Source organism: Cryptomeria japonica, chromosome 9 (assembly GCF_030272615.1).
Source record: "Cryptomeria japonica chromosome 9, Sugi_1.0, whole genome shotgun sequence".
NCBI classification, from domain to species: Eukaryota; Viridiplantae; Streptophyta; class Pinopsida; order Cupressales; family Cupressaceae; genus Cryptomeria; species Cryptomeria japonica.
The window spans coordinates 575,706,398-575,729,630 of NC_081413.1; positions in this window are offsets into that span (position 1 = coordinate 575,706,398).

Sequence of the window (23,233 nt, forward strand, 5' to 3'; positions counted from 1 at the left end):
CATAATGATGGTTTGATAATGAAGGAAGCATCTCCTTATATAGAAGACACTATAAGAAATGGAGGGATAAGATTGAGAGGTGTAAAAAGAGGTCGGCTATGATTAGAGGGTAGGTAAAGAAAATAATAAAATAATGAAAGGGGTAGGTAGTGTATGAATTAAGAGATGAATGACATGTGTCATGGGTAGAAAAAGATAATGAATTAATTAAATAAATAAAGATTTATTTAATTAATAGAAGAAGTGGGATCAATTAAATAAATAAGATATTTATTTAATTTAGGAAAAGGATAATTTAAATAAATAAAGGTATTTATTTAAATGAGAAATAAGGCTAGAAGAGGATAAATGAATTAATTAAATAAATAAAGATTTATTTAATTAATAGAAGAATTAGGCTAAGATAATTAAATAAATAAAATATTTATTTAATTAGACTGGACAATTTTAGGTGTCTACATTTTGCCCATCTTTGAGACAATGCAGCTTGTTGCATTGTTTCAAAGAAGATAAGATGAACTGATACAAAGTTGCCCCAAGATGGGAATGATATGCCCCCTCGAGAGATTGGATGAATATGTCTGAAAAGATCACAGACAATCTCTCAATAAGAAAGAAAGGCTAGAAATGACTGACCAGATAGGATAGAGTGACAGAGTCACGGGAGACGAGGGCTAGGACTAGGGCTAGGGTAGTCTATAAGATAGACCACGAGGGGAAAAATTCCTCATTGTCATCCACACATCCAAGAGATCAGAGTGCAGAGAGAGAATAGAGCAGCAACAGTTAGTAGTGATGGCATTGGTGCACAGATTCGATCACGTTCACCGATTTTAGAGGCCAGCAGATGCAGGAGAGTTGGTGAGTACCACAAAACTTCCTTGTACTTTGTCGCAATAAATGTTGTCATTAATGCCTCTTAGGTAGCGCAATAAATGCATTTTAGAATATGTCAAACAAGGTCAAAAAATGCTTAGGCGCGTCTGTGTTTGTGCCAGGCACGTTTATGCAGTATGTAAGTGCATTTATGTAATGAAAGTGCATTTATGTCTTCTAGGCCAAATCGGTAGTTCTGTGATGAACATACATTATTGATTGGATAAGATGCTAAGAGGATACACAAGCAGGTCCTGTAGGGAAGACCAGGATAGATCAAGGCACTTTGTGATGAACAGTGAGTACCAAGACATAATAATTTGTGACGAATAGGGAGTACTACTATGAGAAGCACTTTGTGATGAACAGGGAGTGCAAAACACGTAGTACTTTGTGATGAACAGGGAGTGCAAATATGAGCAGAACTTTGTGATGAACAGGGAGTGCTAAAATGTAGTACTTTGTGATGAACAGGGAGTACCACTAGGATAAATAGCAACACTTTGTGATGAACAGTGAGTGTCACTAGGATAGATAGCAACACTTTGTGATGAATAGTGAGTGTCACTTTGACTGACATGATTGATTTGCTTGACTGCAAGAGTATTTTCCTATGCTAGAGTCACGGGAGAGATTCCCATCAACTCAGAGGTTGCGACTAGAGCTAACATTTGAGGACAGGGCTACTATTGAGGTTATGGGTGTGAGATATATTCTATATGTGCCTGAGTTTCGGGCAAACATGGGATTGTTGACTGCACTTGCTGAGAGATGGCACTCTGAGACATGCACGTTCCATTTGCCAATGGGTGAGATGACAGTCACCTTAGAGGATGTATATAGGACACTACGGATACCGATCGATGGGGAGTTAGTTCCTTATGATCGAGAGGGAGACAGGGATGCACTGAGACGAGTGTTTCAGGATCTAGGATTGGAGATGAGGGTTGGAAACATGGCTTGGGATACTATGACATGGACAGGATTAGCACTACTGGTGGTGCTGGGAGGAGTGATCAATGGGTTCCTCTATATTAGTTTTGTACCATTTTGTGTGATGATGTAGACACTTGCAGGTGATTGTAGCCATATGATTTTGACATCATTGTATCATGACACTTATGATTTTGATATATATATGAGATGATTCATCTTTGCGGCAACTATATGCATGTGTACCTATGTGATGCTTCTATATGTTTTATGATGTATGTTTCTATGTGACGCTTATGATATGGATGCAAATATGTACATGATGAAATGCAATATTTTTGTTCTTTTATGTTTTAAAATGTTATGCATATGCAATTGTGAATGTATGAAATGCAAATATTTTTGGTGTGTCATTATACTTAGTCGTGTGATAGAAAGTTACACAGACTCAGGGATGATGAAGGTCAGTGTAGAAAGGGGGATGGAAGATAGAAGATATGAAAGTGAAAGAGCTTCTTGTGCGTTATCATCATTGAGCTTTATTATGGCAAAATAGGTTATGACAATTGAGGCATATGTTTGACCCAGAATGTCATTGTACCTATTTGCATGGAGATAAGACAGTCAAAAACAAGGAATGCCCCAGTTCATACTAGACTCACAGTGTCTTCATATTCTTGGACAAGTCATAGCATTACTAAGAGACAATCCACAAACAACAAAGAAAAATAGGTGATGATACCCCATCCTCACCTTTCTAGTCAAAGACATCCTGGAAAAGCTAAAAGACATGTCACCAAAAGATAAAATCAAAATAAAACCAAGACTCGACACCAACATTCACTGTAGTCCTTAATTTTAGTGTCTCTTGTCACTTGTATAAGTCTTATTTGATTGTGGTCACAATGTTTACTTTCACAAAAAGGATAGATAGCACTGAACCATAATGTTGTCTGAATCTGTTGAAAGATTTGATTTGTTGAAGCCCATTGTTGCTGCTGTGTCTCATCTGAAACCGACTGAATCCATGAAACTGATACTTTATTGCAGAGAAGACATAACTTTATTGCGGATTGGCGATGCAAATGTTGCTTTATTGTGGATTGTGCGCAGATAGACTGAAGAAAACTGGAAGAAATTGTACTCCTCAGAATGTGCGATGCTCTCAGTTCCACACCCATCACTAGACGTAGGATTTGCCTTAGCCACAAATAGGAGCTGATTTATTATGGATGGAAAAAGGGGTGAAAAGGAATGTTTATTATGAATGGCTAACCAATCTTGGGTACATCAATAACAAGCCATGATGGGAATGGGTAAGTTTATTGTGGATGAATAGGCTGTGAGTGTGTGCAAAGTGAAGGATGAAATGGAATCCTGAAGGAGGGAGGAGCAATGTCTCTATGCATGGCGTTGGTGACCCAGTTTTCACCATGGTACTTACCCAGGGTGCCACCGAAGTGGTTTTCACCATTGGAAAAAATGTTTTTCTTTACTTTTTTTATTTTCTTGATTTTTTTAATTTTTTTTTTGAATATTTTTCTTTTTTTTGTATTTTTGAATTGGGATACTCCGAAGAGCTATGTGTAAAACCTACAAAGGTGCATGTTGTTTATAGGATCCTCCAAAGGTTCACCCTCTGTGGTTGAGAGCTGATATGCACCAGATCCATATGCTGCTGTGATGATGTAAGGACCAGGCCAGTTTGGTTCGAATTTGCCCTTCTTCTCTCTGTCTTGCTGATTTTTAGGATTTTCTTTTAGAACTAAGTCACCTACCTCAAATGTGCAAGGCTTGACTTTACAATTGTAGCTGCATTGTTCCTTGACTGAATGATGTGTATCTCGAGTGACTGTCTTCCTTGATAAAGAAATTGAGATAGAATTACTAGTGTGTGGACTACACAGTCGCATATGCGTGTCACCTAAAGAAGTTTGGGCATCCCTGATAACAAATTCCCTTGAGGAAGCTCCATTAAAGGTCCATGATGTATCGCCAGAAGGGAAAGGATGTGTGGAACAAGTGGATGAGTGATGAAGGCTTATGATTGTGAAAAGAAGTGAAAGTAGGATAGCATGATGGAGACTTAGGATCAACAAGTATGCTTTTTGGCTTGAAATTTTAGAACTTTTTCCCCCAATTATTTTGATATTAGGGGAGATCAACTCTTGCTCTTTTTTCTTCATAGGATTTTTATCCTTGACTTTGATTTTTGTAGAGTCCAATAGCTTTTGATTTTGATTTGGACAAGAAGACTTTTCTTTAGTTTTGAATTTTAGTTTTTTCTGTTCAAATATTGTTTTTTGATCCCCAATGAGTAAGGGATTTTGTAATTCTTGTTGATCCAAGTCTAGGAGTGGAGTGGAAATGGAATGAGTGGATGAAATGGTAAGGCTATATGAGTTCTCAAGAGGGTTGGTGATATTCTCAATAGATTCTTTGTTGGAACCACTCTGAGGACTATTGATATCAAGAGATGCTTGCAGCACTAGAGGAGATTTGCATTTAGACTTAGTAGCCACAACATTAGGTGGTTCACACCTGATTCCTTGATATTGCAAATTGTTTATAGATTGTTCCTGTCGACTAAATACCTTAGGAGATAGTGGGAGTTGATCAACATGAAAGATATACTCACCACATCCCATGTCTTTAACCTTGAATTTTTCGTTGAGCTTTGATTGTTTGGATGTAGAAGCTTTTAATGATTCTGGATCCACATATGCTAATGAAGGAATAGATTCTCTATTAACTGGAATTGTTATTTATGATCTAGGTTGCAGATTGTTGCAATATATGAATGGATTTGGGTCATCTTTATCCAGAGATTACTTTAGTGGCGAATATTCGCCAATGGCGAATTTTTCACGTCGGCCCTGTCGAAAATGGCGAATATTTTGTACTGTCTGGGGGTGGCCATGTCACCAGAACATTATCAATTTTCGTCAACATCACAACCCGATCACCATATGTTTTATGCAATTAAATGTTTCTATGTGATGATTTCGCCAATACAATATATGGTGGACACACGGTAAATTTAATTATTTCGCCTACACTCTCCGAGATTGCCTTAATAGATGACCTTAATTCGCCTATAGGCATGTGAAGATTTGTTATCCAAGGGGACCCAATTCGCCCGACATCTTGCCGACGCGTGTCTCCAATCACCCCAGCTTTCGCCAACTATATTGTATTTGCTATTCGCCTATTATTTGGACGACCTATAATCACCTCGAAAATTATGTAAGTCGTATTTGGACGACCTATAATCACCTCAAAAATTACATAAGTCATGTTATAATTACATGGGATCCACCAAATATTTGTATACTGGTAAATTCCCGCGGAATTCGCCATATAAGGATTGGTATAAATACATGCAAAGATCAGATCTATCTCAACACAATTTGGTGGGTTCTAGGCTCTGAATTCTGATCATTAGTGAAGTTTTAGACCAAGGAAAATCATTTTTGTTGACTGTATTGGCGACTGCTAGTTACCTAAAGCCTAAAGGTGAACGATCATATTTTTGAACTGGTATATTATACATTATAGTCTATTATTGCTTCTTCAACAAATTGATATTTTTTTGGCAGCCTTTATTTCGTTGGAGATGTTGAACAGGAAGAGGGGTAGGAAACTTGAATGTGGGGAAGGCCAGGAGAGGCCAAGAAAAAGCAGAACGTTGTCTTCGTACTTTGGCATTGGAAAAGATTGTGGTACTGGTGAAAATTAGGAAGGTACATCATCACAAGTACAAGTACAAAATTCGCCACCTACACCGCATGTTGAAGATGGCGGCGAACCTGATATCTCAGATCAGGATGATCTTGAAGAAGATTATCTGGTAGATACCTAAGTTAACCAAAATGATATAATCGACTTGGATGATAATTCCATTGATGATAATGCACAGAAGGGGAAAAGAAAAGCCATATCAGAAAATAGTGAACCACAATCAAAAAAGGATTGGGAGTGGGATATGTCAGTCAGGAATTTTTAAATTAATTGGGCATCGAAGTATCCATTCATTGAACCAGTGGAGAATCTAATTGAAGGTGAGCCTCCAATAGAATGCAAGTGTAAGATTTGCACTTGTAAAAATAAGAAGGAAATTAGGTTGCAGCTAAAATTTGACACCATACAAAAGCATATGGGTAAAGTTTATGAAAAATAAATGATAGATGGGGTTGAAAAATTAGTGATAAGATGGAAAACAAAGGATGAATGTAAGCATGTGAGGAATGCGGAAGAGTATTATTTTCATGAGAAATTACAGACGAAGCCTGCTGAAGTTAAAGGTTTTATTGAAGCTATTTTTGGAAAAGCAATGCAAATAGAACAACAGGGAAAAGTTGTTCAGTTAAGCGTTGTTTTTCATATTTTGAGTAGAGGGCGTGCTATGACAAATTTCCCATCAACTAGTGGTTTATTACACTTTTTGAAAGTTCCTAACTATCCTAATAGACATTGGTCAGTAAACAGTGGATGGGAATGGCCAAGTTGTCTTGCTGAGGTTGAAATAGAAGATGTATAGGAAAAAATAAGAGTCTCAAACTTCATTGCATTTTCTTTAGACGAAGTTACAGCAGTAGACAATACTTCATGGGTATGCATGCATGTTTATATTGTAGAGAATCATACCTGCCAACCTCATCTACTATCTGTTGCTAAAATCAAGGAGAGTGCGACAGCGGAAAATTTATTTCAACTAGTAAAGAGAAGTTTAATTGAATATGGAGGTATGGATGACATGACGGAAGACAAACAATTGGTTTGTGTTGGAGTTGATGGAGCTTCAGTAATGCAAGGTCACAGGAACGGTCTTTGTACAAAGATTGAAACTTCATTTGCACCGTACATTACTGCAATTCACTGCATGGCTCATAGAATGAATCTAGCTTTTGGAATTGTGAGCAAGTTTGCTTCAGTTAAAAAAATTGAAATTTTAATCAGAGAGCTCTACTCACACTTTTGTCGAAGTCCCAAGTGATTTATGGAATTTCAACACTTTGCTAATGGATTAACTGATGGGAACAAGCTTCTCAAGGATAATGATACTAGATGGATCTCTTTGGATGGTCCAGTGCATCGAGTGTTTTCAGAATATCCATCCTTGATTGGACTATTTCACACAACTCGCGACGAATCAGATCAACCAAAATTTCCTGAACTTCTTGGCAGGTTAAGTAATTTAGAGACACTCTTAACTTTAGCAGCTCTTCTGCCCATGCTAGAGGAAATGAGGAATATTATGAAGGCTACCCAAAAAAGAGCTCTATATATAGCAGAATATGCTATGCTGCGTAAGATGACATGCACGACCCTCGACAATCTCTATCAAAATGAACCAACACTATCTAATGAAAAATTTGTTAAGTGGCGGACACTCACAGATTTGAACAATCCTGATAACTTTTTACAAATCAGTGCAGACGGGGAGGTATGTGCCAATGTATGGGGAGTTGAGATACCAATGCACTTCTATGCCACGGTTGACTCTGAGGAACCAGGAAAGCGCCCCAGGAAGAAACTAGCAAGAGTTACAAAGGAAGATTTCGACAAGATTGTTGAGACTGTAATTACTTCTGTGAAGAAAATTGCATATGATCTTTCCTCAGAAATTAGAAGCAGATTCCCTCCTAACAACCTACTCGAAGCCATGTCTATTGTGTTTCCTCATTATTGGAGCCTCAATAGTGCATCTAATTTTTGAAGTAAGCTACTGAATTTGATAAAACAATTTTGCATATCCAAAGAATTGAATGGAGTAACTATAAATGGAATATTAGATGAAACTCATCTTCGAGAGAAATCATCTCGTTTTGCATACACTATGAAACAACAATATGCCAAAATGGAGAACCCCTGTGAAGAGGGATCAGTAACAAGGGTTTGGAAATATATAGCTGAGAACGCATCCTTGTGTGATTCAATGCCAAAATATGTGAAGCTTGTTGCTTTATGTCTTACCATGATATTGGGTTCGGTGGAAGATGAGAGAGTTTTCAGTGCTTTGAGGTTCCTAAAATCAAAGCTAAGAAACAAACTAGACAAAAATTTGGAAAATTGCTTGAGGCTCTATACATCTAGGTATGATGTCCACACTTTTCCTTACGATAGGGCACTGCAAATCTGGAGGTCCAAATGTGAAAGAAGAGGTTTGGACAACACTTCAAACCAAAGTGCCAGTGGGACTAGTGGACCTACTGGTAGCATTGAGATGCAGTTCGGTGAAGATATGCAGACTCAGTCTCAGAGTAAAGAAACCACAGACGAGAATCAAGAAAGCACTGAATTTGATGAGGATGAATGACAATTGTAAGAGATTGGTATTTATTAATCTTATTATTGTATCTCATCATTCGTATTACAAAAGCATATTACTTTTTGCAATTAGAATTTAATATTGATTTGTAATTTTATTTTTCAACTTTCTATTTCCAGATTTAAAATAGCATAATAAAAAAAAACCATAATGTGTTTATTGATACAGAGATGTTTATTGTTTATTTATACATGTTTGGGTCTCAAATCTGTGATATATTTCAGAACCATATGATAAATTTCATTCAATAGTAATACACATGTCGAGAACTTATATTTTCATTAATTCTTTCAAAATATAGTCATATGATACAATTCATTCAATAGTAATACACCAATCTGTGTGATTCTACATGCCAATTGCAAAAGTTAATACAAAGTTTCAGAACCCTTTGCAAATGACCTTGAATTCCCTTTTATAGAAACAAGAGAGCAACAACAACTCCTATGTGATTCTCCAATGTCCATGCAAAAGTGAATACAAAGTTTCAGAACCCTTTGCAAAATTGCAAATGACCCTGAATTCCCTTTTATAGAAACAAGGGAGCAACAACAACTTTAGGTCGAATTGCAAGTTTGCAACATGTGAACACTGAACATCAAAATCACAAACTCAGCACATATTTATATGCCCATCACAGGCCATATTAGCAATTTAACATCTGCTACATGTTTGATGTCTCCTGTTCAAAAAACAGAGTTCAAAATTAAATATTAATTCATGCCATGAGTCATGACAAATTAAACATAGATAATAGCTATAGCAGTGCCTAAAACCTACTAATCAGAAATATAGAAATGCATAAATGTTAAAGCAAGGGAGAATTTGAGAATACAAATTTATTGGCTGAAGTTTTGCACTGTGCATCATAGATTCATAGGCTGGATTAGCAAAATAGCAATAGCGAGTGCTATTTTTTTCCTATTCATAAATTAGATTCATAGGCTAGATTAGCAAAATAGCAAATAGGAAAAAAAAAATACCTTGAAATTAAGAATAAAAGAAGAAAATTGTGCAATACATACTATGATTCTTAAGAATTCTGTGCCAGTTTTTGTAGGGTGCTCTACTCTTCGTCTGATGGAAGGTCAATATTCTGTAAATTATGGAAAGTCAACTCCAACTTCGTCAACATTCCATATTTAGAAGATTTACTTGACATCACTGTTTCATCCAATAGCGAATTTAGAGTTGTAAATGGTTGGATGAATTCCAGAAAGCTTTTGGGAGTTGTGTCCTTTGGAAGCAAGTCTAAATCAGACTTCATTTTTTTCTCCATGACTTTTTTGTAAGCTTCTTCTCCAATGAATTTATTTTCTGTGTCAACAGGCTTAGGCAAACCAAGTTTAATCAAATTATTTTTCTTTTCTTGCAGCTTCATTATCTTTTTTCCACAACTATCCATAACTTCTGATGTTTCCCTTAGCTTATGGCATTTTTGAATGATAGATGATGTCTTAACTGTGGCATCTATGCGGCTCTTAATTCCCTTGGATGCCAAGTAGCTGTCACTGGAACTGTAGACTACTTTCAGAATATTTTTTGCCATTTCCTCTTTTGAATAAACATGTGTGCTCTTCTCATAGTGCCCTTTGATTTTTAAAAAAAATTGTCTCATACTTTCAATCAATTGAAACCATTCACACAACTTCTCACTCCTCTGCATTATTTGCCACCAAATGTTTTCTTGTATATACTTCATTGTATTTTTCATATTATCTTTGAATCTATCATCCAAAGTTTTTATTTTATCATTTGCATTGTGCAGGTCTTCTTTCATTTGTGCACATTTTTTTCTTTCTTCCTCTACTTCCTCTTGCAAATGTTTTTCTTTTTCCTTCCCATGATCCAATAGGTCCTATAATTTTTTCATTTCAGCAGCAGCAGACTCATAACTTTTGTATAATTTTTGAAAAATGGCTTTTTCCTCAACAATTTTATTACTGCTTTTAGCCAGTTTTTGTGTCAGGTCCTTCAATTCTACATCCTTCTTGTCCTGCTCTGCAATTTATACTATAGAGCCCAAATTTTTTATCCTTTTCTATAATTCATTGCACTTGCTATCTGCTACTTTCCTCCTTGATTTCTCTTTTTCCAGGTCTACCTGTAACTTTTCTATTTGTTTCTCCAATTTATTTTTTTCTCTCTCCACCTTTAGCAGTGAAGTGTAGACCACTTCATTAGTCCTTTTTGACACACTTATTTTGTCCATATTATGTACTTTGGAGAAATCCATTTGGAGGGTGCTAACTTAAAATTGAGAGGGATCTATCTGACTGTGTGGTGGATTTTTATCTTTAGATGGGCCCGGGGGCTTAACAACCATGAACTCCATCATATCTTTCTGTGGGTCATATGTTGGAAATACCTTGTTCCTTGCAGGCTATTCGTTTACAATTTCAGACACGGAATTCCTATGAAATGCTTTCTTTTTTTCTTTATTTGCTTTTGTTGTGTGTTCAAATTTTTCATAGTAATCACGAAATTGAAAATCTGGGGTTGTTGAAGCAATTGAATGTTTGAAAAGTGACATAGGAATACCATAGGCTCCAGTTCCACTTATTCCTGTGGTTTTAACTAATGCTTGACCAGGATTAGGATTACCAACAACAATTCCTAATGTTGTCCCACTCCCACTGACACTTTCATGTGTAGTTTTCATAGTCTTTTGAGGTGTGTGATCTGAAGCTGCAAATGATTAATTTGTAGTGTCAGTGGCACTTGATATAGGATTCTCAATAGTATGAGATTGAGTATCTACCTCTAGTGGCCTCTTGCGAGAGATATTTTGTTGTTGCCCTTGTCCAACACCAATCACAGGGGCACTTGACTGAACAATAATAGGAATACTATCCCCAGATTCCCCACCAGTGGCAGTGGCACTTAATTCACCACCAATGGGAATACCATGATGTGGTGGTGGTTGTGGATTTGAACCAGAAACAAATGTAGGTGGACCCTGAGGGTAATGAGTAGTACCTATCCCTGATGAATCTGAAGAATCAAGTCCAATGATTGGTCTATAAGGACCTTTTGATTTTGACCCTGATGGATTTTGTACCTGAAGTGGATACCAAATGCCCTCTCCTCTGGGACCTAGACCACCACCTTCAAATCCCATTTTTTCCATAATGCTTGACCCTTTGATATATTTCTCTTTCATTGCCTCATTGATTGCACCTAATATTTTAGGGACTTTAGTAGTTGTTTGAGTGGGCTCAACCTCAGGCTCATACTGATCAACATCTTCACTCCTGTCATATGATGTTGTGGGATGCTCCATATTCCACAATTTGCTAAACTCTTCATCCTCATCGATGCTATCAAATTCTGCATTTGTCTTTGGTTCACCGAGATTCCTCCTCATAGTCCAAAAATCATTTATTTTGGTTTGAGTCCAGTAATTCTCTTTACATTCATACAAAATTGATTTGGGAATAGTTTTCTTAGATAGATTAGCAGATTTTATGTAGAAATTGTAGGACCTCCTATTTTGGATGCCCTGGCCCTCCATAATTTGTGATGAAATTTCTTCTGTTGAAATGTTATTGTCAGCTACAATTTTCTCCATCTCTTTTTTAACCTCATCCCAGGAGTCCTTGTTTCTAAGCTTTTCTAGCAATGGTTTACTTTCATGTTGATATAACGCTGAAGAGTTCCCATTTTTCTTAAGCCTTGCTTGAACTACACCGATTGGATCATACTGCTAGAGACCCTCATCACCAAAGTTAAAAACTGTCAAGAAATCATGTGCCACAATGAATGCTTTTCTCTCAAATGTGAACCCTCCACATGAGAAAGGCAAGGAAGGAAATATGCTCTTCTTTGGCTGACCATGGAAGTTCCTATATGTGCTCTCCAATTGTCATACATTCTCTAATGCAAATACCCTCTCTGTCACATGTATTGGAAGTCTATATGGTTTTACTGCCGATCCGTAAAACCTTAACACAGTGAATTCTTCCATGAAGAACCAGTCAGCCAATTCTATTTGACTTCCGAGTTGAATGCAATCTCTACAAGACATAGGCAACCTAGGCATTGGAGTGCTTGTAATTTCATTATACATTGGTGCCAAAAAGAAGTCTACAAAATGGTTGTAGTTCTTTCTGTTATCATGCATCCTTATCTTTGGGCTCCAATTATATATTGGACAGTCTGTTCTCTTCCCAGTCTTCTCATCAATCTTATAACTCACAATTTGAAGCTTCTTGGTCTCAAATATTGCACGATACTTAGATAGAAGGAGATAGCACAAGTAGGATGAGAACCTAAATGTCTTACAAGAACCTTTTTTTATCATAAGTAATTGTTTTTGCATGGATTTTACAATGTGATCAATAAAATTATATCTTACTGGCTGACTTGCACAATGGATATTATAAAACATTTCAAGAAGGCTTGCACCCACTTCCCTATCATTTTCCAATCCCAGGCAAAATGATAGCAAGGAAATAGTATCCTCAACCCATGGAACAAAAATTTTAGAATCATAAGGAGGCTTATGATTCTGATCCAACGCAATACTAGTACCAATCTTTATTAGACCTTTGATAAATGAATCTCTACGACTTGGATCGAGACTCTCATAATTCTCTGCTAGCTTTTCAAGGTCAATTTGGACGTTTGAATTTTGGGCTTCAAATCCTAGGTTCAACAAACGAGCAAATTCTCCCTCGTTTATGGATAGAATTTCCTCTTTTGTATTTTTATTGACAATTGCTTTTTTATCTTCATCATAATTTTCAGTGCAGACCATGACAAAATCAGGGCAAGGGAATACTTCAGGTAACACCATGCTTCCCAATCCAACATCCCATGATGCGATTTTATTTGTTTTTTGTTGTAACATTGGGTTGAAAATAGTAAATTTTGCCCTGGATGCATCTATCGCCTTACTAGACAATGTATATCTAATATCTATGATACGCTTTTCACCATGGATAGCAAGGTCATAAATATCATGGTATTCATCAGTGAAACTTGGTGTTTTAACCAGTTCGGTTAGGTTAAGGTACATTTTGTTTTTCACTTGGCTTCTTGTTGAACTACTGCTTCCCATTTTCCCCATCACTATTATTGTTATTAATTCAAAATAATGCTAGGCAGCTAGATAAAAACCTGAACATGCTAACCCTCAAATTGGACCATGAGATTACCAAAAGCAAAAAAGGTGGGATGTAGGTGTTCTAGATTTTACCCGAAAATTGGAATTTCTATTTCACTAGATTGGCGCAGACAGTTTCAGTTGCAACTTGCATTCCTCAATCTAGTAGTTGTTTCTAAATCTCCCTCGATTTACAGGTTTATCCAAGAAATGAAAGACAATTATGATTTACAAGTCTCTTATTTTGAAAACTCTAAAAAGTAGAAAAGTAAAACCTAAAGGGCAAAATATCAAGAATCATGTTGTAATTTTATTAATTACTATTAATAACTATTCGATGCCGAAGGACAAAACATTCATTACTTCAGTATAAATTCCGAGGACATTAAGAATCATGTTGTAATTTTATTAATTATTATTAATTATTCGATGTCGAAGGACAACACATTCAATACTTCAGTATAAATTCTGAATTTATGAGGACATTAAATGTAATACATTCAATTTCAGGTGAAGTTCTCCCAAATGTGTTCACTTCCCACATTCGGGCTGAAATCCACCCTAAGTTGTTGATCTTTGCTCATCCAACGGACGAGGGACCAAGGTACCTGTTGTGACTTTACAGGTGTGTTTTTTAAGTCTATTTAATAATTTTAAACTTCCATCCAAAAAAGTGCTTTACACCTTATATTTAATTAAATTTAAAATGTTTCAATTCTGGGTGACGTTCTCCCAAATGTGTTCACTTCCCACATTTGGGCCGAAATCCACCCTAAGCTGTTGATCTTTGCTCATCCAATGGATGATGGTACCTATTGTCAATTGTCGTGGGTCCCATCACTTCTGCCAATTTTTAGGCACGTCACCATACTCGTGTCACTTTTCCGGTTTGATTTTTAGTCTATTTAATCATTTTAAACCTCCACTCGAAAAAAAGCTTTATAGACTTAATTGTATTTAATTACATTTAAAATGTCCAATTCCAGGTGAAGTTCTCCCAAATGTGTTCACTTCCCACATTTGGGCCGAAATCCACCCTAGCCGTTGATCTTTGTTCATCCAACGGTCACAGGTCGATGGTACCTGTTTTAAGATTTAGTGGGTCCCACGACTTCTACCATTTTTCTGGCACGTCACCATACTCGTGTCACTTTTCCGGTTTGATTTTTAGTCTATTTAATCATTTTAAAATTCTGCCCGAAAAAGAGATTTTTAGACTTAATTATATTTAATTAAATTTAAAGTGTCCAATTCTGGGCGAAGTTCTCAGAAAGGTGTTCACTTCCCACATTCGGGCTGAAATCCACCCTAGCTATTGATCTTTGTTCATCCAACGGTCGATGGTACCTATTTTAAGATGTAGTGGGTCCCATGACTTCTGCCATTTTCTGGCACGTCACCATACTCATGTCACTTTTTCGGTTTGATTTTTAGTCTATTTAATCATTTTAAAATTCCACTCGAAAAAGAGATTTTTAGAATTAATTATATTTAATCAAATTTAAAATGTCCAATTCCAAGCGAAGTTCTCAAAAAGGTGTTCGCTTCCCACATTCGGGCCAAAATCCACTCTAGCCGTTGATCTTTGTTCATCCAACAGTCGATGGTACCTATTTTTCGATGAAGTGGGTCCCACGACTTCTGCCATTTTTTCTGGCACGTCACCATACTCGTGTTACTTTTCTGGTCTATTTTTAAAGTCTACTAAATCATTTTAAAATTCCAGCCGAAAAAGAGATTTATAGTCTATAGAGTCATAGACTATAAGTATAGACTTTCACTTAACTCTATTTAATTAAATTTAAAATGTTCAATTCCAGGCATTGGGCAATAGTTTGAGATAACTATTAAAAATAATGTTAATATTATTTGTAAAAATTTTAAATTCAAAAATAGTATTAAACATGAAACTTAGTTTTTAGAATAAAACAAATAACTAAATAAAAATATAAATTTTGATATGCAATTTGAAAGGTAAAAGTTTAATATTAAAAAGAAAACATTCAATATTAAATCTAAAATATTAATTTAACGTTTAACAAAATTCTTTGAAAATATGTTTACGATATATCATTTTCAAAAATAGTTTAAAAATATATATAAAATTTCAACATAAATCTAGTCTATTAATTTAAAAAAATGTGCAACTGCAGTCTCAACCTGTTAAGGCGAGAAAATTTGGAAAGTACAAATGCCAAGGTGGTGATTAATTGTTGCACAAGGAGTTGCCTGTGGCATGCCGCGCAAAAGGAGGAAGGGGAGGATGGTAGGAAATCTTTTTCTTGATCTCATGGCATTAATGTCTTATTGTGCACATTCATTACCCGACCTATAAGAGTTAAGATGGAGGCAAATTTTTTTACCTTTTTCATCTGTGTACCACTTTTTGCTTTGAAGCAGCTGCAAGTGCAGAACAAATCTGTAGTTCGTAGAATCATACCTTCTGTAAGACAATGGAGGCCAATTTCACACTTCAAACAAACAAGAAGTTGGTGCCCTTTTTGGGCAAAGTATCTGATAAACAAATGCAAGGACTATTCAGGTTTAAGGAGGAGAAGTTGTGGGCGGTAGCTCGACTGATGCTTGTGGAGGAGGTGGCACATATCAATCACTGGTATCGAACTAACATGGAGGTTTACTCTCTGATTATGGCATGGGCCTGTGAATTTGAACCGGAGCTGGAAAAGGTAAAACTCACATTGGTCAAATTGATTGATGGAGAGTTTTTGATTAACCTAGATTCAATCTTGGAGTGGGTGGTGCCGGGAGTTGGCATTCGAATTATGGAAGGGCACAACCAGGAGGAATTGCTTCCTTTTATTCATGGCCCAGAGGATGAAATCAAATACCAGTGTCGTGAATGAGCCTGAGTGGGGTGGGAAGCGATGAAACTCTTTGTTAAATTAACGAGGGTGGATGAAGTCCTGAATGCATTGCATGTGGTGGCAAGGATGGAGGTTGGTAGGGCATTGAGAGATAGGGCTGAAGAAGGAAGGGCCATACAGCTACTGGCAAGCTTGGAGGGCGACCCTGACTTCAGGTTCCTAAACTGCATTCCAAAAATGAAAGTTGAAGCACCAAAAGGGAAAGCCAAAGCATCGACCTCTAATGAGGGAAGGGACTGGGAGGACCAGGGGAATAGTGAGATTGAGTGAGTGGCCTATCAGCAATGAACTAGTTTTTTGTTTGCTTGCTATAAGCTGTGGACAAATTTTGTATCTTGAAACGTTTCAATTAATTGAATGAAAAAACCTTGACCGATAAAATTTTGTATCTTGCAACTTTTGAAATTTTGTATTTTGAATGACTATATAGTAATAGTATATATTTATAAAATTATAATCAACCATAATCAATGTACAAATAATTAATGGAACGAATTGATTTTTTTTTTTTATAGCATTACATAAAAAGATCACGGTATTAAATTTATTTCCATTGTTTAACAAATAATTGAAATAACGTAGCTCATATACAAAAAGCATTTGAAAGAAATTAATTAATAAAAATGAAATAGAATTATAGAAAACATTTTTATATCCATAAGAATGTAAGAGGCAAAGTGAAACAAACTAGAATTTGAAAAATTATCATTAAATTATTTATGCTTTTGAAATTTACAATTTTTTCGTCAGAGACTTGAGTCCCCCAAAAACTCAAAAGCCAAAATGAGTGAGCCTCTGGCACTCAGCCTATTAGGGTTCAAATAGGAAAAAAAAACTACAGGTAGCGAAATTGTTTACAATTTTTCCCTATGAATCTGGCCCTCCTTCCATGTAGAATTCTTCAGATAGCATAAGCTGAGAGAATTCTTCAAGCCACATGTAGTTTGGAAAGTCATCCAGGAGGAACCATATCCGGAGGAAGTCCCTACCAATCCGCACCCATTTTCTGTGATGCGTCAGCTGCTCCGCATTCAGGTTTAGGAGAAACGGTTGCCTGGCCACTGGCAGTGTTTGGTTAGGGAGGAGAAGCTTGGATAAATCACTCGCCCAAGGGATCCCCACCCCTACTTCTACAAGAATGACAAGAGTAATGTCATCTTCGAGGAAGTCTTCCTTAAAAACCTTCCTCAATAGCATCAGCATATCCACCTTGTCCCCTCCCAAGTCCAGAAGAGATGCTAAGAAGCGGGATGTAAGGTCCGTGTTAACACGGTAGCTATTTTCGTTTCGCAAAAATTCTCTGCCCAGCACCATCCGCATAGCTTCATTGGTGAATGACCCAACCTCCTTGCAGACTGATTGGAGGGTTGGGTCTCTAACGGAGCCTAGAAAGGCCCTCTGGTCCTCTGTAGAAATGCTTCTCAAGCAGATGGGAGTGTCCATCTTGAGAAAACAGATTAACAAATTAAACAAATTGAGCAGTGAGCCTATAAACCTAAAATACCATGAGCTCTGACGATTTATCTACTAAATGGCAAAGGCTAATTGAAGATGAAAGAAGCAGAGATTGTATATAAATTGTTGAAGCTCTTGATTGTAATAATTACTTCTTTAACAACATTAACTACTATAAAAAAATTTAAATCTTTCGTATCTTTGCAAATCTTTCCCATAAATGCATGAGTGTGCGAAATTGGAAACAGCTATGAACTAGTACCAAATTGGCAAGTATCACATTGGAAGTCGTGGGGATAGAGTGGATTGTCGTAAGTGAAAAGATATATATTAAATGAACGAAATTATCAATCGTGATTCGTGACATTTGATACGTGTCTATTGAATCCAATTCCATTCTGGGCACTTTCTGGTGAGCTATGTTCTCTTCAGAAAATTGGGCCAAAATAAAACTTCAGCCATTGATATACGATCATCGAACAGTTTAAAATCATTGATAGATTTTAGGTATGTGTCACCCTTTACGTGTCAAAGAGGTTGTGCTTATTGATACATCGTGCAGAGTCCAGACTCAATGTATTATGTGATGTGATGTACTAATGTGATGTGATGTGCCTTGTCTATTAATGGCAATGAATTTATGAAATCGCCAATGAATTATATATTATACCATAAATAACAAAATATTCACCAAAACATTTAAATAATTTCAAGCAGTGGATAAAAATCGCCAATACATTTAAATAATTTTTCCTTTGGAGTAAAAATTCTCGCTCATACAATTATATATTTGTTCCTTTTAACAATAATTATTCGCCTCCCACAATAAATATTTTCCCCATAGAACAAGGTATTATTCGCCATAAATTTATGGCATTTTCGCACACTTAAAAAAAATTCGCCAATACAAAATAATTTTTTCGTCATTTAAAAAAAAAAATTCGCCATTGATATGAAAATTTCCCCCCGAAAATAATGTTTGATTCACCAGGATTTTACATAGTTTCCCGGGGGGGGGGGGGGGGGGGGTTTCTTAAAGTTATCCCTGGCTTTAACGGTCACTTCAACTCCATTGTGTGGAAACTTGATACATCGATGATATGTAGATGGTACTATGCTCATCTCATTAATCCATGGACGTCCTAGCAATATGTTGTATGTGAGATCTAGATCAAGGACTTGACAAACCACATCTTTTGTAACTAGCCCAACTCTAAGAGGTAAGGTGACTGTGCCTTTGGATGAACGCTCTTCATCATCATATGCCTTGATGGTAATTTTGTTTGTAGAATTCACAGCTTTATTAGAATATCCCAATTGTTTAATAGTGCTCAATGTACAAATGTTTAGACCTACTCCTCCATCTATCAGGACTCGTTTTATTCGATGTTTGTGTATGAAGGCTTCAATGTGTAACGGTGCATTATGTGGCTGACTTAAAAAAGGCGTCATCAACTTCTGTGAATGTAAGGGAGTGTGGAATGGAAAGGTATCCCACCATGGCTTGAAACTGGTCCACATTTAGATTAGTAGGAACGATAGTGTCTCTCAAGATTTTGTCAAGAATGGCTTTATGTGCGGGAGATATACGTAAGAGCTCAAGGATTGAGATAAGCGCGGGTGTCTTCCCTAATTGTTCTACAAGATTGTACTCAGGCTTGGTTGATGCGGAAGCCATGTTTTTAGTTGGAGCACCTTGCAAAGTGAATTTACCTCGACGAGTAGTGACAATACATTCAGAGGTAGGTTCAGAAGAAGATCCAATGCCTTTTAGGAAAATCTTGGGTCTTTGGGTAGAATTCTCAGGCATTTTGTCCTTGATGATAATGGTAGAGACATAATTGTCCATCGAAATGTGATTGATAGTTGAATCATAGTTATAGGATGCTCTGGTATAATTGGTTTGGTCATCTGTGGCTTTAGCTTTTCCCTTGTCATGTTTTGGGAATGGTTCCTTAAACATCTCATGTTCTTGATTGGATGAGTGTCCTTCAATCTCAATATCACCTATATCAATGAGATCGTGTATGATGTTCTTCATTCGATGGCAATTTCCTATCTTATGACCCTTGCTCTTATGAAATTCACAATACACATCATCATTCCACCAATTTGGTTTAACCTTTGGCTCATATGGAGGCAGATCTAGAATCGTTATTATTTTGTTTGCCACTAGCTTCTTGAAAACTGATTCTAGTGGTTCTCCCAATGGAGTGTACTTCCTTCATGATTTGGAAGTTGTTTAAGTATTCACTTGATTGTTTGTAGAGCTTGATCCAGAAAAAATGATTTTGGGTCGTATTGTATTGGCATCAACAACACCATCATTGACTGTGTTCTTGTTTTTGTTCCAAAATCTTGGCTTATCTTTTCCTTTAAAGTCATCTTTGTTTTCCTTGAATATCTTAATGACTCCTTGTTCAATTAGGACCTTCTTTGTTGCTAAGCCTTTTTCAATGATGTCCTTGAAGGTGGACAAACAAGCTTTCCTTAGATCATAGCCAATGTCTTTGTTAACATTTTGGGTGAACATTTCTACCATTTATTTTTGTGGAATTTCACAAGAGCATCTGCTGGCTAGATTCCTCCATCTTTGTAAAAATGATGAAAAAGACTCCATCTTTTTGCTTGGTGTTGCACAAAGTAGTGACTGATATGTCTGTCTCTATGTTGTAGGAGAAATGTTGGATAAATGCCTCTGCTAAGTCACCCCATGACTTAATTCCAGGTGGGAGTTGGGAGAACCATTCCATAGCTTGATCACCTAAGCTTTGTGGGAATAATCTCATCAAATATGTCTCTTCTGCTGCTACCTCAATGCAAGCTATGAAAAATTGTCTTATGTGTGCCTTAGGATCCCCTTTTCCTCTATACTTATCAAACTTAGGTGTCACAAAGTGTGTAGGAAAAGGAGGCATTGGAATGCTCTTGTCAAATGGATAAGGACATATGTCTCTCGTTGTGTATGTTGGCTTCGGTGTATTTATGTCCTCCATTTTCTTTTGTAAGTCCCTGATTTGTTGTTCCAAATTGTTCTTCGGTGGAGACCAACTTCTTGGACCATACCCCATGCCTGAACCACCAGGTGGAGGAGGAGCATGTTGCATATATGGATGGTATTGATCATACACATGTTCATATGGAGGAGGTCTATAATGATGCTGTGTATATGGACCACTTGGTATAGAGTCATGGTGAGGAATGGAATATCTGCTTTGTCCATGTATACCATACTCTACAGGCATGTCATGTTCTAATATGTTGCCCCCAAATTTGACGCGGGGTTTCCTTGTGTCCAAATTTTGAGCATGCCTTTGGATATCCAATTGCTTTGGTGGTAGGTCTTTACCATTAGCATGTGCTTGAGTGTATTTTTTTGCATAAGACTTCCATAATGGTCTGCGAAGATGAGTATCATATGCTTGACCATGTGTGTATGGGACCTTTGGTTTTTGAAACAAAGATGATGGTGATTCAGGCACAAGATGTGGTCCTCTATTACCTCCACTATTAGGCCTCCTTTGATCCATGTTGGAGTGAGTTTGTTGCAAAGGTCGATTTTCCATTATTTGAGACATGTCAAAATCATAAGGTATCTTGGCTCCACTTTGTGCCATCACTTGTAAGAAATATTGTCTATCTCTCCTCATTATTTCCTCAACCAATCGATTGAAATGGGGATCCATAATGGAGTTTTCTACTTCTGCTGAATGTATTGAAATGTTGTCCATATTGTCATTGTGTATATCATTGTTGTTTGTAGTGTCAATGTTTTCAACATTTGGAATGTTTCTATAGGCATCCATGTCAGGTAATGTAGTATGATTAGAATTGAAAAAGATATCATTGTCATACTCATAGGAACTCATGTTTGTGGACTCTTGAGCCTCTTTAGCTTCTCTCCTAGATTTTTGGGAATGGGTTTCAACCATGAACTAGGTATTGACCAAGATGTGTGAGACTAGATGAAAATGGAAAGAGTATGGAAGACCAAGAGTTGGATGGAATGTAAATGAATCTGACGTGTACTTGCAATGTCTAAAGTGTAAGACCAAGTATGTATGTAGTAGAGTAGGTGTGACTTCCAAAGAGATGATAGTTTCTCTTGATGAGGTAAGTTGACCTTGACTTTAAGTAAGACCAAATGAGACCCAAAGGTGATAGACCTTGATGAGGGACCACTTAGCAAAATGTTGTTGCATGTAGTGTGTTGACAAAGTATGATGAGGACAAGCAAGTGACCTTTTGACTCAGGTTTGGACAAATGTGAATGTAATGTAAGGTGTAAAGCAATGATGGACTTTGTGAGACCCATAGATAGGTTGAATGCTAGATGAAAATCTAGAGAAATAACTTAGGAAGCTCAAGAATTCTGAAACTGATTGCTCTTGTTTGTTGGACTATAAATTTTTCCAATTTGTGAAGTTGTTTGTTGTGACCAAAACTGAAATTTTGATTGTATTTATGTGACAAGAGGACACAATGTTGATGAAGACTCAATGTTTGCAAGTGTCTAGACTCAAAATGACTCAAAGAAAAATGTGTTGTTTGATGTAAAAAAAATTTGCATACACTTGAAGACACAAAAGACACAATGTTTTGTTGTTTGGTCTTGAATGTTTGATTGTTTAAAATAAGTCAAACACAATTCTTATGGCTGGCCAAGACAATAGTTGTTGATCCCACATGGAGTTTCCCCCGAGGCTACGCTATTCAGAGAGGATACTTAGATGCATGACCCCATTGGCTCCACCCTCAACACTCACTTCTCGGGGCAGCCAAGCATCAGTCCCCATGAAAACTCCCCATGGCGAACTTTGTATCTCTACTAAGAACCGTATGTGTGTGGGCCACTACCAGAGGTCCGACCTCCTGCCCCAACAACTAGAAGGATTTTGGCTTCTAAAACAAAAAGGTGCTAGTAAGGGCATCCGCTCGTGTGGCCATACATGTGGCACTTTTAGTTCTGTAAATACAGAAGGCTCCCAGCCAATAGGGGTTATGCCCTACAAATGATCAAATAAATTTGATCAAACGGGTTTATGGGGAGACATAGTGTCGGTATGAACTAATCAACACATGTTATCCATAGTTTTCACCATGAATATAGTTGTTTATAGTGGTTCGAAAGAGGTGGTTTTTCCTCGCTACCACTTGGGTCGTTCTCTCCTTACTAGTAGTCCTAATGACCACACGGGGAGACAGGCCCTCTAAAGATTAAACAAAAAGAGCCTATTGCCCAAGACACAAAGGACACTGGTTCAATTTTAGTGCACTAATTGAAGTGTTTGATAATCTATGAAAACAAGGCACACAATAAAGATCAAAAGAAAATCCTTGTCAAGGTCCTACAACAAAGATTTGTTAGTAGTTTGGATTGTTTCAAATGAGCACCCCTTCCTGCAAGCACACAAGTTAGGTAAATTTTAGATCCAAAAGACTTTGTGAAATAGGGGCCTTCATCAATGTATTTTGTTGACCAATTCAAAGATCTGATTCATCATAAAAAAAAGACCACCTATAAAATTTCAAGAGATTTCCATAAATGTAAGAAAATCCAAAAAATTTGCTAATTTGCTCCAAAAATTAATTTTTCATGAAAAAACATAAAAAATTCATATAAAATGCAAAATCAATCCAAAAAAT